The sequence below is a fragment of the Dasypus novemcinctus genome, chromosome 11, assembly GCF_030445035.2.
Source record: "Dasypus novemcinctus isolate mDasNov1 chromosome 11, mDasNov1.1.hap2, whole genome shotgun sequence".
Classification (NCBI taxonomy): Eukaryota; Metazoa; Chordata; class Mammalia; order Cingulata; family Dasypodidae; genus Dasypus; species Dasypus novemcinctus.
Window position 1 is genome coordinate 34,068,969 of NC_080683.1, and position 17,824 is coordinate 34,086,792.

The 17,824-nt window shown below is 37.6% G+C and overlaps 1 protein-coding gene across 1 annotated transcript in view; it reads left to right on the top strand.

Moving 5' to 3' along the window:
* The first annotated feature begins 845 nt into the window (after window positions 1–845).
* PTP4A1 (protein tyrosine phosphatase 4A1) overlaps window positions 846–17,824 on the top strand; it is a 49,048-nt gene continuing 32,069 nt past the window's right edge. Inside the window, exon 1 of the mRNA XM_071218533.1 lies at window positions 846–972. The gene's annotated coding sequence lies outside the window, so the exon portion shown is untranslated. The remainder of the gene's footprint in view (window positions 973–17,824) is intronic.

A 17,824-nucleotide genomic window follows, 5' to 3' on the forward strand; every position in this document is an offset into this window, starting at 1 on the left:
CTGAATATATAAATACCTAGAGTAGTGCATACAATGGGTACTCAGCATGTTGTAACTGGCTTGTATTGCCTCCCTTCTGCATGAAAACTTCTTTAGCGTTGTTCTTTTTCAAATGATCATAAGCAATTACTTCATGTACACATTTTGTACAGAGCTCATATTATGTTGTAAATTGCTTGTGTATATGTCTAACCTTCACTACTAGATTATAAACCCAGGACATTTTATATATCCTCGTATCTCCAGTGTGCTGCACAGACATTGAACAATAAAATAAATGGCCTGCTTAATAGTCTCTACCTTTTTGAGTCTTTCCTATCTCCTCTACTATTTTATAGCAATCTTAAATTCTTTTGCAAATGTAGAGGATATAAATAATAACCAATATGCCTTATACTGTATCCAGTACAACTATAAATAATGTTTTTCATTTGTCTAAATCTACATAATATTTCTCACATATTATCAGTTTAAATTTTGGTGCCAACCCTGTGGAATGAACAGAGTAACATCATTTCTTGCATGACAACCAGAAAAACTGAGGCTCAGAGAAGTTGTGACCTTGTCCAAGGACATATAATGAAACAATGATATTCCTGAAATTTGAGCAGGGCTCTTCACGTACTTTATAAGGCCTCTAGGGAAGTTACTGCTTAGCAAATCATGATGATGAACTCACCTGACAGCTTGCCCTTCTCCCTCTGAAGAGACTCTAGGTTCAACTCCAGGAAGACCTGAAAGGAATGACTCACAGTTCCCAGCAGCAGTGCCAGTTTATGTGCTGGGATCCTGACCACAAATGTAATGATCAGGCCAGGGAGTCATATTTCTGCTGGATTTAGAAAAGCATCTATGTGTTTGTGAAAGAAACCCGATGAGTTGATAGTGCTGCGGCTCTTGGAGGATCCCAATCTACCCCTTCTCCCCAGCCAGAAGCATGGCTAAGGGAGGAGGAAGGAAGGCAGCAGAGAGGTAAGTGCGGCTTCCTGGCTTCCCCTTCCGCTCTTGGCTGTCTTAAAGCCAGAGTGGTCACTGGGTAAGCTAGTCTTATATACTGATTCGTAAAGCCTAGTGAGCCATGGAAATTCCTACTGGCCCACAAAATTACAAACACACTGAGGACACAGAGGGGCAAAGTGCAGTTGGCTTGAGCACACCTGAATACATTTTCTGTCCTTATTGAGCACCTGAAAAACAGGATTAATGCATCTTGGGTGGCACTGTCCACAGAGGATTTGTGGAACATGTTAAAACAGTTGTTTATAACTTGCAGACATTTCAAAGATTTAAATTCAGACAATTTAAACTTGTATCCAGGTTCTCTGGATTCTCAAAAAATAATATAATTAATATCTAATTTTCTCTATATAACATTTGATACATTAATAAGATGGCCTTATTGCAAAACAAATATTAGATTAGAACAAAGATCAAACCTGGTAAAGCTTAATTCACGTAGATAACATCTCTCTAACTTTTAAGGAAAAGGATTGACCAGACTTCTTCACTTCTCTCACTCTGGCCGCCCTCCCTTCACCTGTCTCCTGGCCTTTTCTGCCCCGTTTTCTAACCACTCTGGGTCTTTCCTTGCTACCCCACCCCCTCTAATCCTTCTTCCTTTCTTTCCTTTTGAGGAGGAAGGACTCAACCTTTCAAAAAAATTTGTTTTGTTTGCTGCATTTTCTCTAAGGCTAGGTATGAGCAGCCAATCCTGTTTGCCTAAAATAAAAGTTAGAAAACTAAGTTTTGAGAACCAAGGCTAGAGGAGTTACGCATTTTATTGCACAGTGCATCATCCCAGAGTTCACCCTATCAGCCTAGAACTAGGTCCAGTTTTTCTGAGTAATACCTGGTCTACCCACATTCTATATTGGTAAAATATGTGCTTTGGCAAGAACTATGAGAGGACTAAAAATTATAAACTAAGTGTAAAATATATGTCTCTAGTTACTAATAAGTTAGCACTTTTACTATTAGAGAATGTGATGCTTTCCATTATAATTGATTATATAATTTGGTTTTTCACCATTATTTAGGAGTCTTTATGGGATTGTGAGCAATATTTCATTTTCTGTCAAAAAGAAAATTAGAATCATGAAGATTAACTGTTACTGGAGATAGGGCAAGTATAATAAATGTATAGATTCCTGAAAATGAGCAGATGGAAAATCAATCCAAACAAACTAGCAGAAGGAAGTCAAATCAGAACCATGCAACATGCTGTAACACTGAAATGCAATAATTAAAACAGTCATGAGGTTAATGTACTGAACACTTTCACCCACTGGAGTCAGCAGATCATCCCAAGGTGAAGAAAAGGTATAGGTGTAACATTGTAAGAGGAGAGCTGTGGGACACAGCTACAGACAAAGCCAGTGAGAGAAGAAAGCACAAGAGCTAAATATTGAATTTGTATGGTGTTACTGGAAGATGGCCAGGAAAGGTTTACTCTGCCCTTTATGCCCATGTATAAAATGGATGGTCCAAGAAGATGCCCCTGTTATCTTGAAGCCTCAGTCACCCAGATGCAGAGTGCTGCCTCAGGCAGTCACACAGAGAGTTTACCGCACAAGGAGCCTCCTGAATTTGTGAAATGTGAAGGCCCTTCTGCGACAAACCCCTGGGATCACATAGAGTAAAAGAAAAAAAGTAGGGTGTAAAATATAGTGACTTTTTTTTCCCCAAATAAAACATACATAGAGAAATGACCAGAAGGAAATATACCAAGATAACAAAGTTTCTGATATGTACAAATTTGCTTTCTCTTATTCCTAATTTTCTGTATTTCTACATTGAATAAATTTTCAGCTTTTTAATAAATTAAAGGCACTTAATAAATAAGCAGTTTAAAGCATCCAAGCTGATATTTATAACTTTAATGTCATAAAAACTATTGAAATTTTAATAATTAGAACAGTTTCTATATTGGAAAAAAGCATTCAGAAAAATGGGCACTACTTTTCTATAATTGCTTACATTTTCAACTCATTTTGCAATTTAAACTATTTTTAAAATACAAATGTTAACTTTTGAAATCCTTGATTTTGTTATAAATGCTAGAGAACCTATATAATATATACCCAAAGATAGAACAGCTTTCAAGTAGTCTTCTCAGGCATGAAGTTATCTCAGTACTGCCCTCCTCTTAGTTTGGCTTAGATCTAAGTCTAGCCTCAAGATACCTGCCAGCAGCAACTGGGGCTACATGCTTCCTGGTCCACCTGGAGAATTAGGCTAATCAGCCCTAAACCAAACACAGGCAAGGGGAATGGATTGCCTTAGATTAACCAGTACTCACCCCTAGACTTGGTATCAATGCATCACTGCCACACAATGGGAATGGGTAGACTCAAGGGAAAATACGTGTTTTGTTGGACTGGAAGTTCATTCAATCAGAGGTGTATTAGTTAGCCAAAGGGGTGCTGATGCAAAGTACCAGAACTCTGTTGGCTTTTATAAAGGGTATTTATTTGGGGTAAAAGTTTATAGTCACAAGGCCCTGAAGAGTCCAACTCAAGGTACCATAAGAGGTACTTTCTGGGAGCAGATTTGGCTCAACGGATAGAGCGTCCGCCTACCACATGGGAGGTCCAGTGTTCAAACCCCAGGCCTCCTTGACCCGTGTGCAGCTGGCCCATGCACAATGCTGATGCGTGCAAGGAGTGCCGTGCCATGCAGGGGTGTCCCCGCGTAGGGGAGCCCCACACGCAAGGAGTGCACCCCGTAAGGAGAGCCGCCCAGCGCGAAAGAAAGTGCAGCCTACCCAGGAATGGCGCTGCCCACACGGAGAGCTGACACAGCAAGATGACGCAACGAAAAGAGACACAGATTCCCGGTGCCACTGACAAGAATGCAAGCTGACACAAAAGAACACACAGTGAATGGACACAGAGAGCAGACAACTGAGGGGGGGAGGGGAGAGAAATAAATAAAATAAAAATAAATCTTAAAAAAAAAAGAGGTACTTTCTCACCCAAAGTCTGTTGCCATGTGTTGACACAAGATGGCAGGTTATGTCTATGAGGGTTCAGCCTTCCTCTTCCCTCTTAAGGCAACCGTGGTCCTGGCTTCTTCTGATCTCAGCTGGAGGATGGCATAAGGCTCACCTCTCTCCCTGGGGCTCATTTCTTTCTGGGCTCAGCTGCTCTGTTCTCATCACAAAGTCAGCTGTAGACTATCAGGCTCATCTCCCTTCCCTAGGCCTCTGACATGTCTAATAAGCTTTCTCTTTTCCTCTATGTTCTTCTTCTTTGTGTGTCTACTTCCCTGTAAGAGAGTCTGTTTTATCAGCCTACCAAGGGGGCAGGAACTCAACCCTGCACACCCTAATGACATGGTTGAATCAAAGCCCTAACCTTGATTTAATAAAGTAAAAATGAAACCTCTGAACTTAATACAATCAAAGGGGTATCATGCCCAGAGGAACAGACCAGCTTACAAACATAATCAATATCTCCCTTATGAAATTCATAAATAATATAAAACTGCCACAAGGGGGGTTCTCTTTAAATAAAACAATTTTAAAAATACAAATGTCTCATGAAAACAAACACTTATGTAGAATGAGAAAGAAAAGTACAACAAATTACAATTGTTAGAAAACTGAAAAATACCATAAACATCACAAAATCCAGAAAGGAGAATCTCATATTTTAAATTAACTTCCTGACCATCTCTATTACACTTTTTTCTACATTTTAGGAGGACACATATTCTTTACTTGCCTCTTCATAGGAAAATTTTGTAATAGTTAATAAAGATTTGGAATATAATTCAGTCTTTCCTCTAGCACAAATTACTGATATTTGTTTTTTCATTATTGATCATTTCAAAAACTTTCTTTTAGCTTCACAATTCGTGATCAGGGATGTCATACAAATTTTAAGGAATGCTGTCAAATTTGGGTAAACCTCTATCAAGTTCTTTTTCCACATATGAACTGTAAGATTTGGAAGAATTTTCCACAGACTAGTTTCTGGATCCATACCTTTCGACCTTGAAACTCCTCTGCTACCCTCATACTACCAGTAACCACTTCAGGAACCACTCCTGTCCTCACACATCCTAAATGTGCATAAGCACAGCCCAGTGAATGGAAGGTGTATTCCTGGAAGCCATTTCTACACCAGGGCAGCTAACTGTACATGGGAGTAATTGCATTGCAAACCACTTAAATATATGTCATTAAACCCAAACAAAAAATCCCCTATTCACCTTCATCTTAGTCAGATCTCAAAAGTACCCTCTGCTATTGCAACACCATCCAACAACAGAAGGCAAGTATGATAGAGGGGAAGTTGCAGAGTAAAACAGAAAGCAGTCTTAACTGATTAGAGTTAAAATATCTCATTGTTACAAAATTTTACAAAAAAAAAAAAATGAACCTGTTAAATCAGGGCTCATAAAGCTTTGAATTCTATTTTGGAACAAGCTATCAAAAATATTGTTTGAAAAAAACAAGGTAGTATACAATAGATTTTTTATTTTGATACTCAAATAATATCTGCTTGTTATTGTATTATGTCCCTAATGTGAGCCTATATCCCATGGCAAGGGAGAAGAGGGAGTAGACACAGAAATACATCACATAGACCCTGCCTTTGAAGAACTACTGACTTGACAGGGACACCAAAATCTATAGGCATGCATTTTCTGCTTTAAAAGACTTCATAGATTGAAAGAAAGTAATATAATTTTAAAATGGTAATGATATCTTAATTTTGTATTATAATACATATTAATTGCATGAAAAAATAAAGGCTAGTAGACAACTATTTGAAAAATTATTTGGTTTGAGATTCAAACTGAGGCTGTGGAAAGAATAGTGCTTACAAAATGACATTACACAGTGTTTCATCTTATATTGGAGGCTATTCAACATTTTCATCAGTTGTGTGGTTGATGGAGTTGAGCGCGTGGTGATTAAGTTTACAGATAATAGCAAATTGAAATGAGTGGTTACTGCTTTGGAGACAGGATTAGAATTCTAAATGACCTTGAAAAGCTGGAAAAGGAGTCATATAAATAGACTGATGAGCAAATGAATTGAGAAATGTATAGAGATGTACACTTAGGGATATATTTTAAACCATATGAACAAAATGTGGTGAATTCTTGAACAAACATTTTTTAAATGAAAAATCACCACCCATAACAAATTGAATACACATCAGTAAGTACAGAAATTATGAAAAAAAAAAATCTTCATTTTTAAATGGTTTAACAACAGTGTACATGGAAGAAAAAATACATTTTCCCACAAAACTGGTACCATGTACTCTTTCCTGGACCAAGTTTTACTATAGGGAGAAAATGATTTTCAGAGAGCATCTGACTACAGAGCTTCTGCATCTAATGGATTTCCCACTGATTAGAAGGAATGCCAAAGAAGCGACACAGGGGACATCACCAAACAAATACACAGACATATCTCAGAAGTGGGTCTTAATTAAATCAGTTGAGGGAAGTGGACTTGGCCCAGTGGTTAGGGCGTCTGCCTACCACGTGGGAGGTCCGTGGTTCAAAGTCCCGGCCTCCTTGACCCGTGTGGAGCTGGCCCATGCACAGTGCTGATGCGTGCAAGGAGTGCCCTGCCACGCAGGGGTGTCCCCCGCGTAGGGGAGCCCCACATGCAAGGAGTGCGCCCCATAAGGAGAGCCGCCCAGCGCGAAAGAAAGTGCAGCCTGCCCAGGAATGGTGCCACCCACACGGAGAGCTGACGCAGCAAGATGACGCAACAAAAAGAAACACAGTTTCCCGGAGCCACTGATAAGGATAGAAGCGGTCACAGGAGAACACACAGTGAATGGACACAGAGAGCAGACAACTGGGGTGGGGGGAGAGAAATAAATTAAAAAAGAAATTTAAAAAAAGAAATTAAATCAGTTGAACTAAACATTTGTACATATCATTGCACCACGTACTTTAGGAAATAAGCTACATAGGGCATAGTACCTATGAACAAAGGAAGATTTGGATGAATTTTTAAAAACAACAATAATATACATTTTCTTCCTTAATTTTATATCTAAGAAACTTCAGTATTCCATAACTAAATTAGTGACATTTGTCAATTTTATATGCATGTCTGTCTCAGTTTGCCAGGGCCACTATGACAAATGCCACATAATCAGTTGGCTTAAACAATAGATATTTATTGTCACATGGTTTTGGAGGTAGAAGCCCAAAAATCAAGGTCTCAACAGGTCGCGTGTTCTCCCAGTGTCTGTAACGTTCTGGTGCTGGTTTACCACAATCCCTGGGTTTCCTTGATTTATATCTCTGCCTGTCATATGACTTCATTTTCCTTCTGGTTTCTACTTTTCCTACTAAGTCATTATGTCTCTGTCTAGAGTCCCCATTTAAGGACTTTGGCCATATGGATTAAGGCCTACCCTGATTCAGTTTGACTTCATCTAAATAAGATCTATGATGATCTTATTCACAAATGAGTCGACGCCTTAATAGCAACATATTCAAAGGTCCTATTTACAAATGGGCTCACACCCATAGGAATGTGTATTAAAACTTGAGCGTGTCTTTTGTGAGGGATGTGATTCAATCCCCAGAATTCATGTTTCAATCACCAACTATTTCTCCAAAGCTAATTTTATGAGACAAATTGAATTTTAAGCCAAATAAATGTAGAAATATTTATAAAAAATAAATGTGATAGATGTAGAGATACAACACAAACACATCTTAAGTAGCTTTGATGAGTCAGTCACAAGCACTGTGCCCCACACATATCAAAGGATCAGAAAACTGACAGCCTTCCAGAATATTATGACTAGTTAAAAATCAATACATACATTGATTTTTGGCATGGGTCATTTTGTTAGTTTGCTTTTCTGGTATTTGAAAGCCAGCCACAAGGTTTTGACGAAAGTCTCATTAGCCTTATTAAGAGAGTGTATCATATAAAAAAGGTTGGACTAAAAACAGTGGGATTAGAAACCATGTGAAACCAGGAAACCCATGGGAAACTAAATCACCACTTATACTTTATCCACATGTTTTTATATAATCTTAAAGATAATCTATGAATGATTTATGTTGTTTCCCCTCCATTTTTTGTGTTAGTTGTGTTTCACCCTCAAGGATAATAAATATCCCAAAGATATTTCCTGCTATTAAAAAAAAGTGAGTTATAACTACAAGAAAGGCAACACTAATTATTATTTATTAGAGGTTTCAACATATCATTTCTTTAAATAATAATGATTGTAACAAATATGAAACTTTAGGGTAAAAAGTATTTGACAGTCTTAGCAGTCTAGGGCAGAATAGTTTCCCAAGAAACTAATGCCCCAGATTTAAAATCTCCTCTGAGCAAACACTCTGTGACTGTAATTCTCAGGGTTGGAGTTATTACTTCAAATGGGATTTTTTAAAAAAGGGTATTTCCACAAAATTATTAAAGGTCACATATCAAATGAATTAGAAGGAGTGCCTGAGAGAAGAGGGAATGTGAGTAGGGATTAGAAATTCAAGTAAAAAATTCAAAATAAATCATTAAAAAAGAGAGGAGCCCTCATGAACTGCCAGTGGCAAAGAGGAATGAATTAAGAAGTTTAAAATGTTAAATAAATAAATAAATAAAAGGGGAGGTGGGGGAGAGATGGCTGTATTTCCCAGGCAAGATAAAACAGTGATTTTCCAATTTTCACTAGAGCAGTGGTTCTCAAAAGGTGGTCCCTACAACAGCATCATCATCAGCCCCTGGGAACTTGCCAGTAATACAAATTGTCAGGCCCCATTCCAGACCAACTGAACCAGAAACTGGAGTGGGGCCCAGAAACCTGTGTTTTAACAAGCCCTTGAAGTGATCCTAATGTATGATACAGTTGAAGGACCATATTAGGAATATCTGGGAAGGTTTAAAATTACCAATAACCAGGCCAATTCCCCAACCAATCAAATCAAAATCTGCGGGGATGGGACTTGGGCATCTCCTCCCTTCCTGCACACACACACACATACATACATACAGTGCTCCCCATGTGCTTCCAAAGTGCAGCTGGTTAGAGAACCATTACCTTAGATAGGCCCTTTTCACCCCAGAGAAAAGAACCATCTGCTGAGCTCCAAAACTCTAACCCTCCATCCACTGGATTAATTGAATTCTGCATTAGCTTGTTTTACTTCTATTTAAATGAATGGCTTTCGTAAAAGAAATGTGAAAGCCACAGGCTGAACACTGTAAGTAAGACTGATTGATTCCATTTAAATGTGTTAGTACCTTTGTCAGAAGATCAGAACCCCATGGCAATAGGGACCCTAAAGCTTAATGTTTTGTAGTAGAAAGGCAGGTAGGGGTGACCAAGGGTAGGGCATGGTGAGGACACCTAAACAGCCAAGAATCTGGAGAGCTCACCAGCAGGAAGGAGGGTAAGCCTGTCCTGGGAAAACAGGCAGGCCCGAACAAGGGTTTAAAAGAACAAAAAGCGGATATGGTGTCACAGACAAATTTCACCTGCATCAGAGTTTACCTGAGGCTAACTTTGTACAGCCAAATGGAGATTAGTCAGATATAAAGATAAATTATCTCAGAAATTACTTTACAAATAAGGGGGAAAGTTTTTAAAATTTGCTGACATTAAATATACATGCAAATTTTCAGGCACTTATCTCAACAAGGTGTGCTCAATCACTGCCATTAAAGATACTTGGAATATGAGCTGAGGTGTCTCACAGTAGGGGAATGACAGTTGTTCAGACGATGGTGTTTCCCTTATTTCTGGGTGGAAACTGGCTTCTGGAAAATAGAGAGAAACCCAGAACTGTTCTGTCATCACTTCCTCTAACCACCAGAACTTCAAGAAATTGTTCTGAAGGTTTGCAGAGCAATTTTAGAGGGATTTTCATTCTTCGTAAAAAAAGAATAGACATACAAAAACTGCGACTGAATAATTTAGCAGTTGAATTAGAAAAGATGGCTATTGGATATGCTAAGTTAAAAGCATAATAGAAATTAGTCCAGTTAACTTTCAATTGAAATATTTAAACTGTAGCTTTGTATAAATTAGTAAGTACCCTTTGAAATTTGGTCCAGACATAAAATACTGCAGACGCCAAGAAATGGCACATGAAAACTGTAGAACAGTGGGGAATTTCAACAGTGTAAGCATTAAATATGCTTTAGTCCATCCCTAGAACACTTAAGCTGCCTTAGAATCACCTGGGGCGTTTGTTAAACCTCAGATTGCTGGGGTTTCTGATTTCAGAAATCTGGAATTCGTTCCCTGGTTTTGCATTTCTAATAAGATCCGCAGAGTTGCTGCTCTGAGGACCATATTTTGAGAAGCACTAGTTAGGAGTACTGTGCAAATTCTAGCATGTAGAATTTGTTTAAATTACATAATACCTAAGATTTACTAAAAAATAAAAAACAATAAATATACTTGACCCACCACCTAATGTAAGAAATTTAACATTACAACATTTGACATTACAACATTTTGGCCATGTGTTGATAATTGCTTTGATGGATAGTGGAGCTCATTGTACCATTCTAGATTATGTTTGAAAGTTCCAAAAGATAATAAGAGGATGATTCTGGTTGCTATATGGAGAATGCATAGCACCAGGGGTTGGGGCTAGAAGAGGGGCAAGGCCAGGATGGGGAGTCATTGCTTAATGAGTACAAGTTTCTGTTTGGGGTGATGAAAAAGTTTTGGTAATGGATGGTGGTGTTCGTAGTACAATATTGCGAACATACTTAATATAAGTGACTTGTACACATGAAAGTCATTTATTGTACCACAATAAAAATTTGTAATAAAAACTTTCTTTTGACATTAGAAACTCCTAAAGCTGTCTTTCTGCTCCTCCTCAAATAAGAGCAAAAGTTTTCAAAAGAATCTAGCCTGGCTCTATAGTCTCTCTTAGCCATCTTTATTCTCTCCTACCTCAACCCAGTCCTGCTTTTGCCCCCAGACCCAAGGATTAGACCTCATTTCGCTCAACTTCTCTATGGCACTTTACATGGGTAACCATTCTCTCCTTGAGCACTATTATTATTTTGGGTTTCACTGAGCCTGTCTTTGCTAGTTTATCATCTTCCCTCACTTACCACTCCTTTGCAACAATCTCTCTGATGACCTCTAAATGTCAAAAGGTCTAAATCTGTACTTTCCCCAAAATCCTATAGCCCATTCATTGAGCTACATATTAAACATATCTCAAATCTCCTTGCTTCTCACAATCTCCATCCCTACTTACTTAATCCAAGCCACAAACACGTTTTACCTGAAAGGTCTCTTATCTGGTGTTCCTAATTGCATCATGTGCTACACCTTACAAAGCATTCTCCATATAGCAACCAGAACCATCCTTTTATTATCTTTTGGAACTTTCAAAGATAATCTAGAATGGTACAATGAGCTCCACTATCCATGAAAACAATTATCAACACATGGCCAATCTTTTTTCAACTTCACTCCCCCAACCTCATTTTTCTCTAGCTGAATTATATTAAAACAAATCTTTGACATTATTTCACCAAGGGTTCATCCATAAATTAGAGTGTTCCTTTTAAAGCATAAACCAGTCATGTGCTAGGGTGTCCAATGTCTCAGTTTGCCCAGGGCTGTCATGGTTTAAAAACTGAAAGTCCCACATTCCAGGAAACACTTCAGTTCCAGAAAACTGGGTTGGTTGGTCACTCTAGGTTCATGTTAGTCCTCTGATAAAAAACAACTGAACGGCTTTCCATTGCGCAAATTCTTTACTATGGACTACAGCGCCTACATCGCCTGGCCCCTGCCTATCTTTCCTACATCCTCTCTTACCACACTCCTCATTCAAGAGAGCACAGACATTGGCCTTCTTCCTGTTTTAAGAACACCCCACCTTAGGTCCATTCCTCATGATCTGAACAATATGCCTCTAAAGCTTGACATACTGGATTTTTCAGGTCATGCAGGCATCAACTCAAATGAACCCTCCTCAGTGAGGTCTTCCCTGGAAAAGTCCCCTTTTTATCATCCTATGTGTTTCCTTCTTGATATTTCTCAGAAACTAAAAATGTCTTGTTGAAGTATTTAGGTTCTTGTTTACTATCTATTTCTCCAACCAAAGTAAAAATATAAGCTCCTTATGAAAAGGGATCTTATCTAACTCATTCACTATTTTATCTCCTTGCCAATCACAGTGCCTGACAGGGAGAATAACTATTCACTAAATAAATGAATCTATGTATTTATAAGGCTGGTCTTGATGATGGAGCCTAAGGAAGGATATAGCCACAGGATCATGTAGAGAGAGTTGGGACCTGCAGAGTGTTCATTCACTCCATTTGTTCTCCAGTCAAAAGCCCAAGATTTGGGAAACAAACACCAACCCTTACTTAGAGACCTGGGCAAGTCATTTAATGACTCCTTTGTAAAATGAGATTAATAATAACATTCTGCTGTTTATATACTTCTAGTTCATTTCTAGTAACTTTCTACTCTACTCACAATGTGACAGCAAAAAAAAAAGGCTTCTTTCAGATCCTCAAACAAGGTAGATTTTCTGTTGTTTAACTTTTCACTCTTCAGGGTCTTTTGAGCTACAAAGGTATCAACAGTCGCTTTTCATCCTACTTTTAGGATTTGTTTATAAACTTTTTTACTAATATAAAAAAATATATAGTAGTCCAGAGATGAATGAACCTTCAGATTTCACCTGTCTAATTACTTCCTCCCACTGTGATTCTGCCCCCCTGCCCCTATATTCACATATGAAACTTCTTTTTTTTTCTATGAGACCATCTGCACTGATACTAGTTGCACTGAAAGAAGTAAAGGCTCTTAAACCCTTCCCCTCAGGCAGATGTCCTGAGGACTTTACCGGGAAGTACATTTTTTTTTTTTTTTTTTTTTAGCTTTTTAAAGCATTCCTTGATATTTGAGATTTACAGAAAAGTTGAAAGAAAAATATCTTCTCCCCATTATCCTTTACCCAGATTCCCCAAATGTTAACATGTTGCTATATTTGCCTCATCATTCTCTTTATGAATATAAGTAAATACATATTGTTTTATTCAATGAACTGTTTGAGAATAAGTTGCAGACATGATATCTACCCCTCACTGTCCTAAAAACAAGAACAAGAGCATTCTCTTACATAAATGCTGCACAATTATCAAAATCAGGAAATTAGAATTTATACAATATTACTAGCTTATACACAGATTTTCAAATTTCTCCTTTCTAGCAAAATAAAATCCTGGCTCACATACTGCATTCAGTTAGCATGTCGTGTCCACTTTATTCTCAACAGTTGCTCAGTCATTCCTTATCTTCCATGACCTTGACATTTCTGATGTGTCCAAGCCAATTATTTTTAGACTACCCCTCAGTTTGGGTTTTCCTAATGTTACCTCATGATTGGATTCAGGTTTTGCATTTTTGCCAGGAATATCCCTGAAGACTACCAGCTTTCTCTTCTTTAAAGTAACTACTTTTCCTTCTTTAATTAATAAGTGTTTCCAGGGAGATTCTTTGAAATTATATTACTATCCTGTTACACATTAAACTTTTGCCCACCAGTTTTAACACCAAGTGATAGTTCGATTATTGCTATGATAGTTGCCAAAAGGTGATTTTCTAATTCCACCATTTCTTCCACATGTATTAATTGGCATTTTACTATAAGAAGGAATTTTCCCATCTCCCTCAACTATTTATGAAATCATGGATTCTCATTTTCTTCAATGGGTTATAATCTGTTACTATCTTTACTTATTTTAATGTTCATAGATTTGGCCAGTGGGAACCCCTTCTAATTGGTTCCTATTTCCTTTCATATGTCTGCATCTGTCTTTGAGCATTTTCTTACTTTCTGGCTCCAGATGTTCCAGACTTTTATACTTTCCAGGACCCAGCCCTATAATATTTCTCCAAGGAAACCTATTTCCTTTTAGAGGATAAGAGTTTTTAGAAACAAAAATCCGGGTATCAAGTGTGCTCAATATCTAATCCTATACCACAGGGTTCATTTTAGTTTTTCCATATTTCATATTTATAACTCCCCTTCTCCAACAGTGAGAAATTTTGTTCCATTATTCAGAACATTTGTTTAGTTTTAATTAAGAATTCTAACCCGTACTTCTGAGATAAATAAAACTTCTAACTAAAATTCAGTATTTATATGGTGTTTTTTGTTTGTTTTTGTTTGTTTTGTTTTGTTTTGTTTTTTGCCTCTGGGAAAAATTCTTTCAAAAAGAATGACATATTAAGATAATAAGCTACTTGAAATCAGGAACTGGTCCTATATAATAATAATTCTGTTATTCTTCCAATAACTCTTCTTCCATCACAAGATCTAAATGTATAGGTAACTCTCAATAATTATTTGGTTAATGAGTCAGTGATTGAAATAGATTTTTATGAAGAACCCATAGGGAGTGGATGTGGCTCAAGCAGTTGAGTGCCTGCTTCCCATATTGAAGGTCCTGGGTTCAGTTCCTGGGGCCTCCTAAAAAATATATAAGCAAACAAAAAAACAAAAAAACAACTCAGAGGAGCTGATGTGACTCAGTGACTGAGAGCCAGCCTCCCAAAAACAAGATCCCAAGCTCAGTCCCCAGTCCTGATATCATAAAAAATAAATAAAATAAAATAAAAAGCATTGTGGCTTGAAATAGTACATATACTAATATATATATATCCTTGTGCCAACTTTTCTAAGAGATGGACTAGCACTTTTCTTGTTAGGACTCCACATAACCTGGTGAGCCCCTTAGGTCCTGGGACTAGCCTTGTTCTTCCTTGTGTTCCAGTCACCCAGCACAGACCATGCACATTGGAGTTTAGAAAATGTTTATTGAATTAATAAAAACAAAATTCTGATTTAATTACTTTTAAAAGGAACAAAAATGTTGACAAGATCTGAAGGCTTAAAAGAAATTTTTAAATAGGTAAATAGAAACCACACTGGATAACCCACAGTGATTGCTTAATCTACATAATAGATCCAAAACGAAATGTTAAAAGGATGGGTCTCTTCCTGGATTGCTATTAACAGAGGTGTGAAAAAGTTCCTTTAGAGATGCTGTCATCAACCAGGGAAGGCATCATGTGTCTTCTCCCTCAGCAGCATTAAAGAAGTTGAGAGGGGAGTGGATATGGCTCAAACAGTTGAGGGTCTGCTTCCCACATGGGAGGTCCTGGGTTTAGTTCCTGATGCCTTCTAAAAGCAAAAGAACAAACAATAGCCTGATTTTATCTTTGGTAACCTAATATACATATCTGATCATTACTACGTGGGTCTTTTTTTAAATGTTGACAGGGTTTTTCTAATTTGTAAAAGTAATATAAGCCACTGTGCAAATTTGGAAGACAAAGAAAAGTATAAATAGAAAATAAAATTTATCCATAATCCACACCTCTTCAGAAATAGCCACAATATGCATTTTGATTTATTTCTGTCCAGGAATTTTTTCCTGTGTACATATAAATATTTTGTTTCAAAACTAGGATTATGTTTTATAAGCTCAACAATACTGTATGACCATGGCCTCTTTTCAATGAATATTCATGGTAAATGTGATGTAAATAGTTGCATAGAAGTCATCATACAGATGTCACAGAGTTGTATTTAACTTGTCCCTACAGATACAAAGCAGTAGAAAAAGTAGTAGCTATACATATTGATTAAATTCAAATCATTTCCCTTCCTCAAAAGTAAACTATTCCACATCAAGCTACAAATTTTGCCAAATCAACTAAGTCCCCAGTAATTGTGTGATACGACTTAGTGAATACAACCTCTTGATGATATCAAAGATCTCTACTTTTAACACAGGCTGAAATTTTGCTCCCAAAATGCTTGCTTCAGGGCCACAAAGTAAGAGAGCACTGTTGGTGAATAGGGTTTGAGTAGAATCTCCTTGGTAACTGAAGGGTTTTCAAACTCAATTTTGATCTCCATGGGTCTAAGCTCAACAATCAAAGTCCAAGGTCAGTGTGCTTCATCCTTAAAAATAACCAATTACATGGAAGGCCTAAAAATAGAGTACTTGTTGGCCAAGACACGTTTCTGAAAGCTTGCTTGGAATCCTGTCATGCAGTATCTCTATTTTAGTGCCACAGTATAGCAAGATTTGTTAGCCTTCCCTAACCATTAGCACATATTTTAGATTGGCACATATTTTAGAATGCCAGTAAAGAATGTGTATTTTACCAGTGAAGAATTGAGTGCATTGTAACTGGTTAGGTAAGGGGCAAATTTGGAAGTCAGCATCTTTCTATATAGGAACAGGAAAGATAAGTCACCATTTAAAATTCACAGGGCAGATATGAAAAAGGGGTAAGGAAAAGGAATTTATGGGTAAAGGTGACTCACTGTGAGATGCTAAAAATACTATTGCCCAATTCGGAAATGCAATTGTAATCAGGCAGAATTACCTTATTTGACTAAAGTTATTAAAACGGCAATAGCTATAATTGTTTAAAGCAGAAAATCATATAGAATAATCATCAAATCATCAAAGTTAGTGATGCCATATCAATTGGCCTTATTTTAAGAAACTTAAAAGCACAGCCAGAAATTCCCAGTTATCAATCTAGAAATTTCCACAGACACGGACTATTCATTTTTGTGTGTGGTAATTTCATGCTTTAAATTTTAAAATAAATAAATAAATAAATGAAGCAAAAGACTGGAAGCCAAAATATTCAGATTAACAGGTAGTAGAGGGAAACGGACTTGGCCCAGTGGTTAGGGCGTCCATCTACCACATGGGAGGTCCGCGATTCAAACCCCGGGCCTCCTTGACCTGTGTGGGGCTGGCCCATGTGCAGTGCCGATGCGCGCAAGGAGTGCCGCCCCACGCAGGGGTGTCCCCTGCGTAGGGGAGCCCCACACGCAAGGAGTGTACCCTGTAAGGAGAGCTGCCCAGCGCGAAAAAAAAAGTGCAGCCTGCCCAGGAATGGTGCCGCCCACACTTCCCGTGCCGCTGACGACAACAGAAACGGCCAAAGAAACAAGACGCAGCAAATAGACACAGAAAACAGACAACCGGGGGAGGGGGCGAATTAAATAAATAAATAAATCTTAAAAAAAAAAAAGAAAAAAAAAGAAAGAAAGTATAAAAATAAATAAAAAACAGGTAGTAGACTCCTTCCAGCAGAGGCACTATGACTAAAGACTACAATTCTTCTTTCTAGAAGTGTAATTAGTTACAATTCAGTCTTGCTGTCATAAAGAAAAAAATATATTCCATTACAATAATATTTTTCTTCATTCTTGCCAAGTTTCTGGCCACTCTTAAAAATCTCAAAGCATACAAAAAGCAGTATTAATATATATTTTTTAAAGGAGTTACTTTTTTTTAATAAGAGGTAGGGGATTGAACCCAGGGCCTCACACATGGGAAACAGGCACTAAAACCACTGAGCTACACCCACTCCCCCTCATATTCTTTTCATACAATTGTAATACTCTATCTAGTCCAAAACTTGGAACCAGAAATTCTATAACCTTCTACAGGTGAGTTCCTCCTTAGGAAGACCACCTCGACCTCACTTCTACTCCAACACTCCAATCCCATAGGCTGAATTATGCAATCTACATTAGGGTTCCCATTGCATCAGCAAAAAATACTTATTATATATTTATCACAAAGTATTATAACAGTTTAAATATAGTCACTTTGAAAGTCAGAGTCTTAATCATTGTTGTATAACCAGCTCTTGACCCAGACCAGTGTATAATAAATGCTCAAAGAAGTTCTGTCAGAACTATACCAGGAGAAGAATGTTTTCAGAGACAGTGTTAGTAGTTTTGAAACACATGGTATAATATGTGCTAAAGATTTAACATGTGATTAATACCA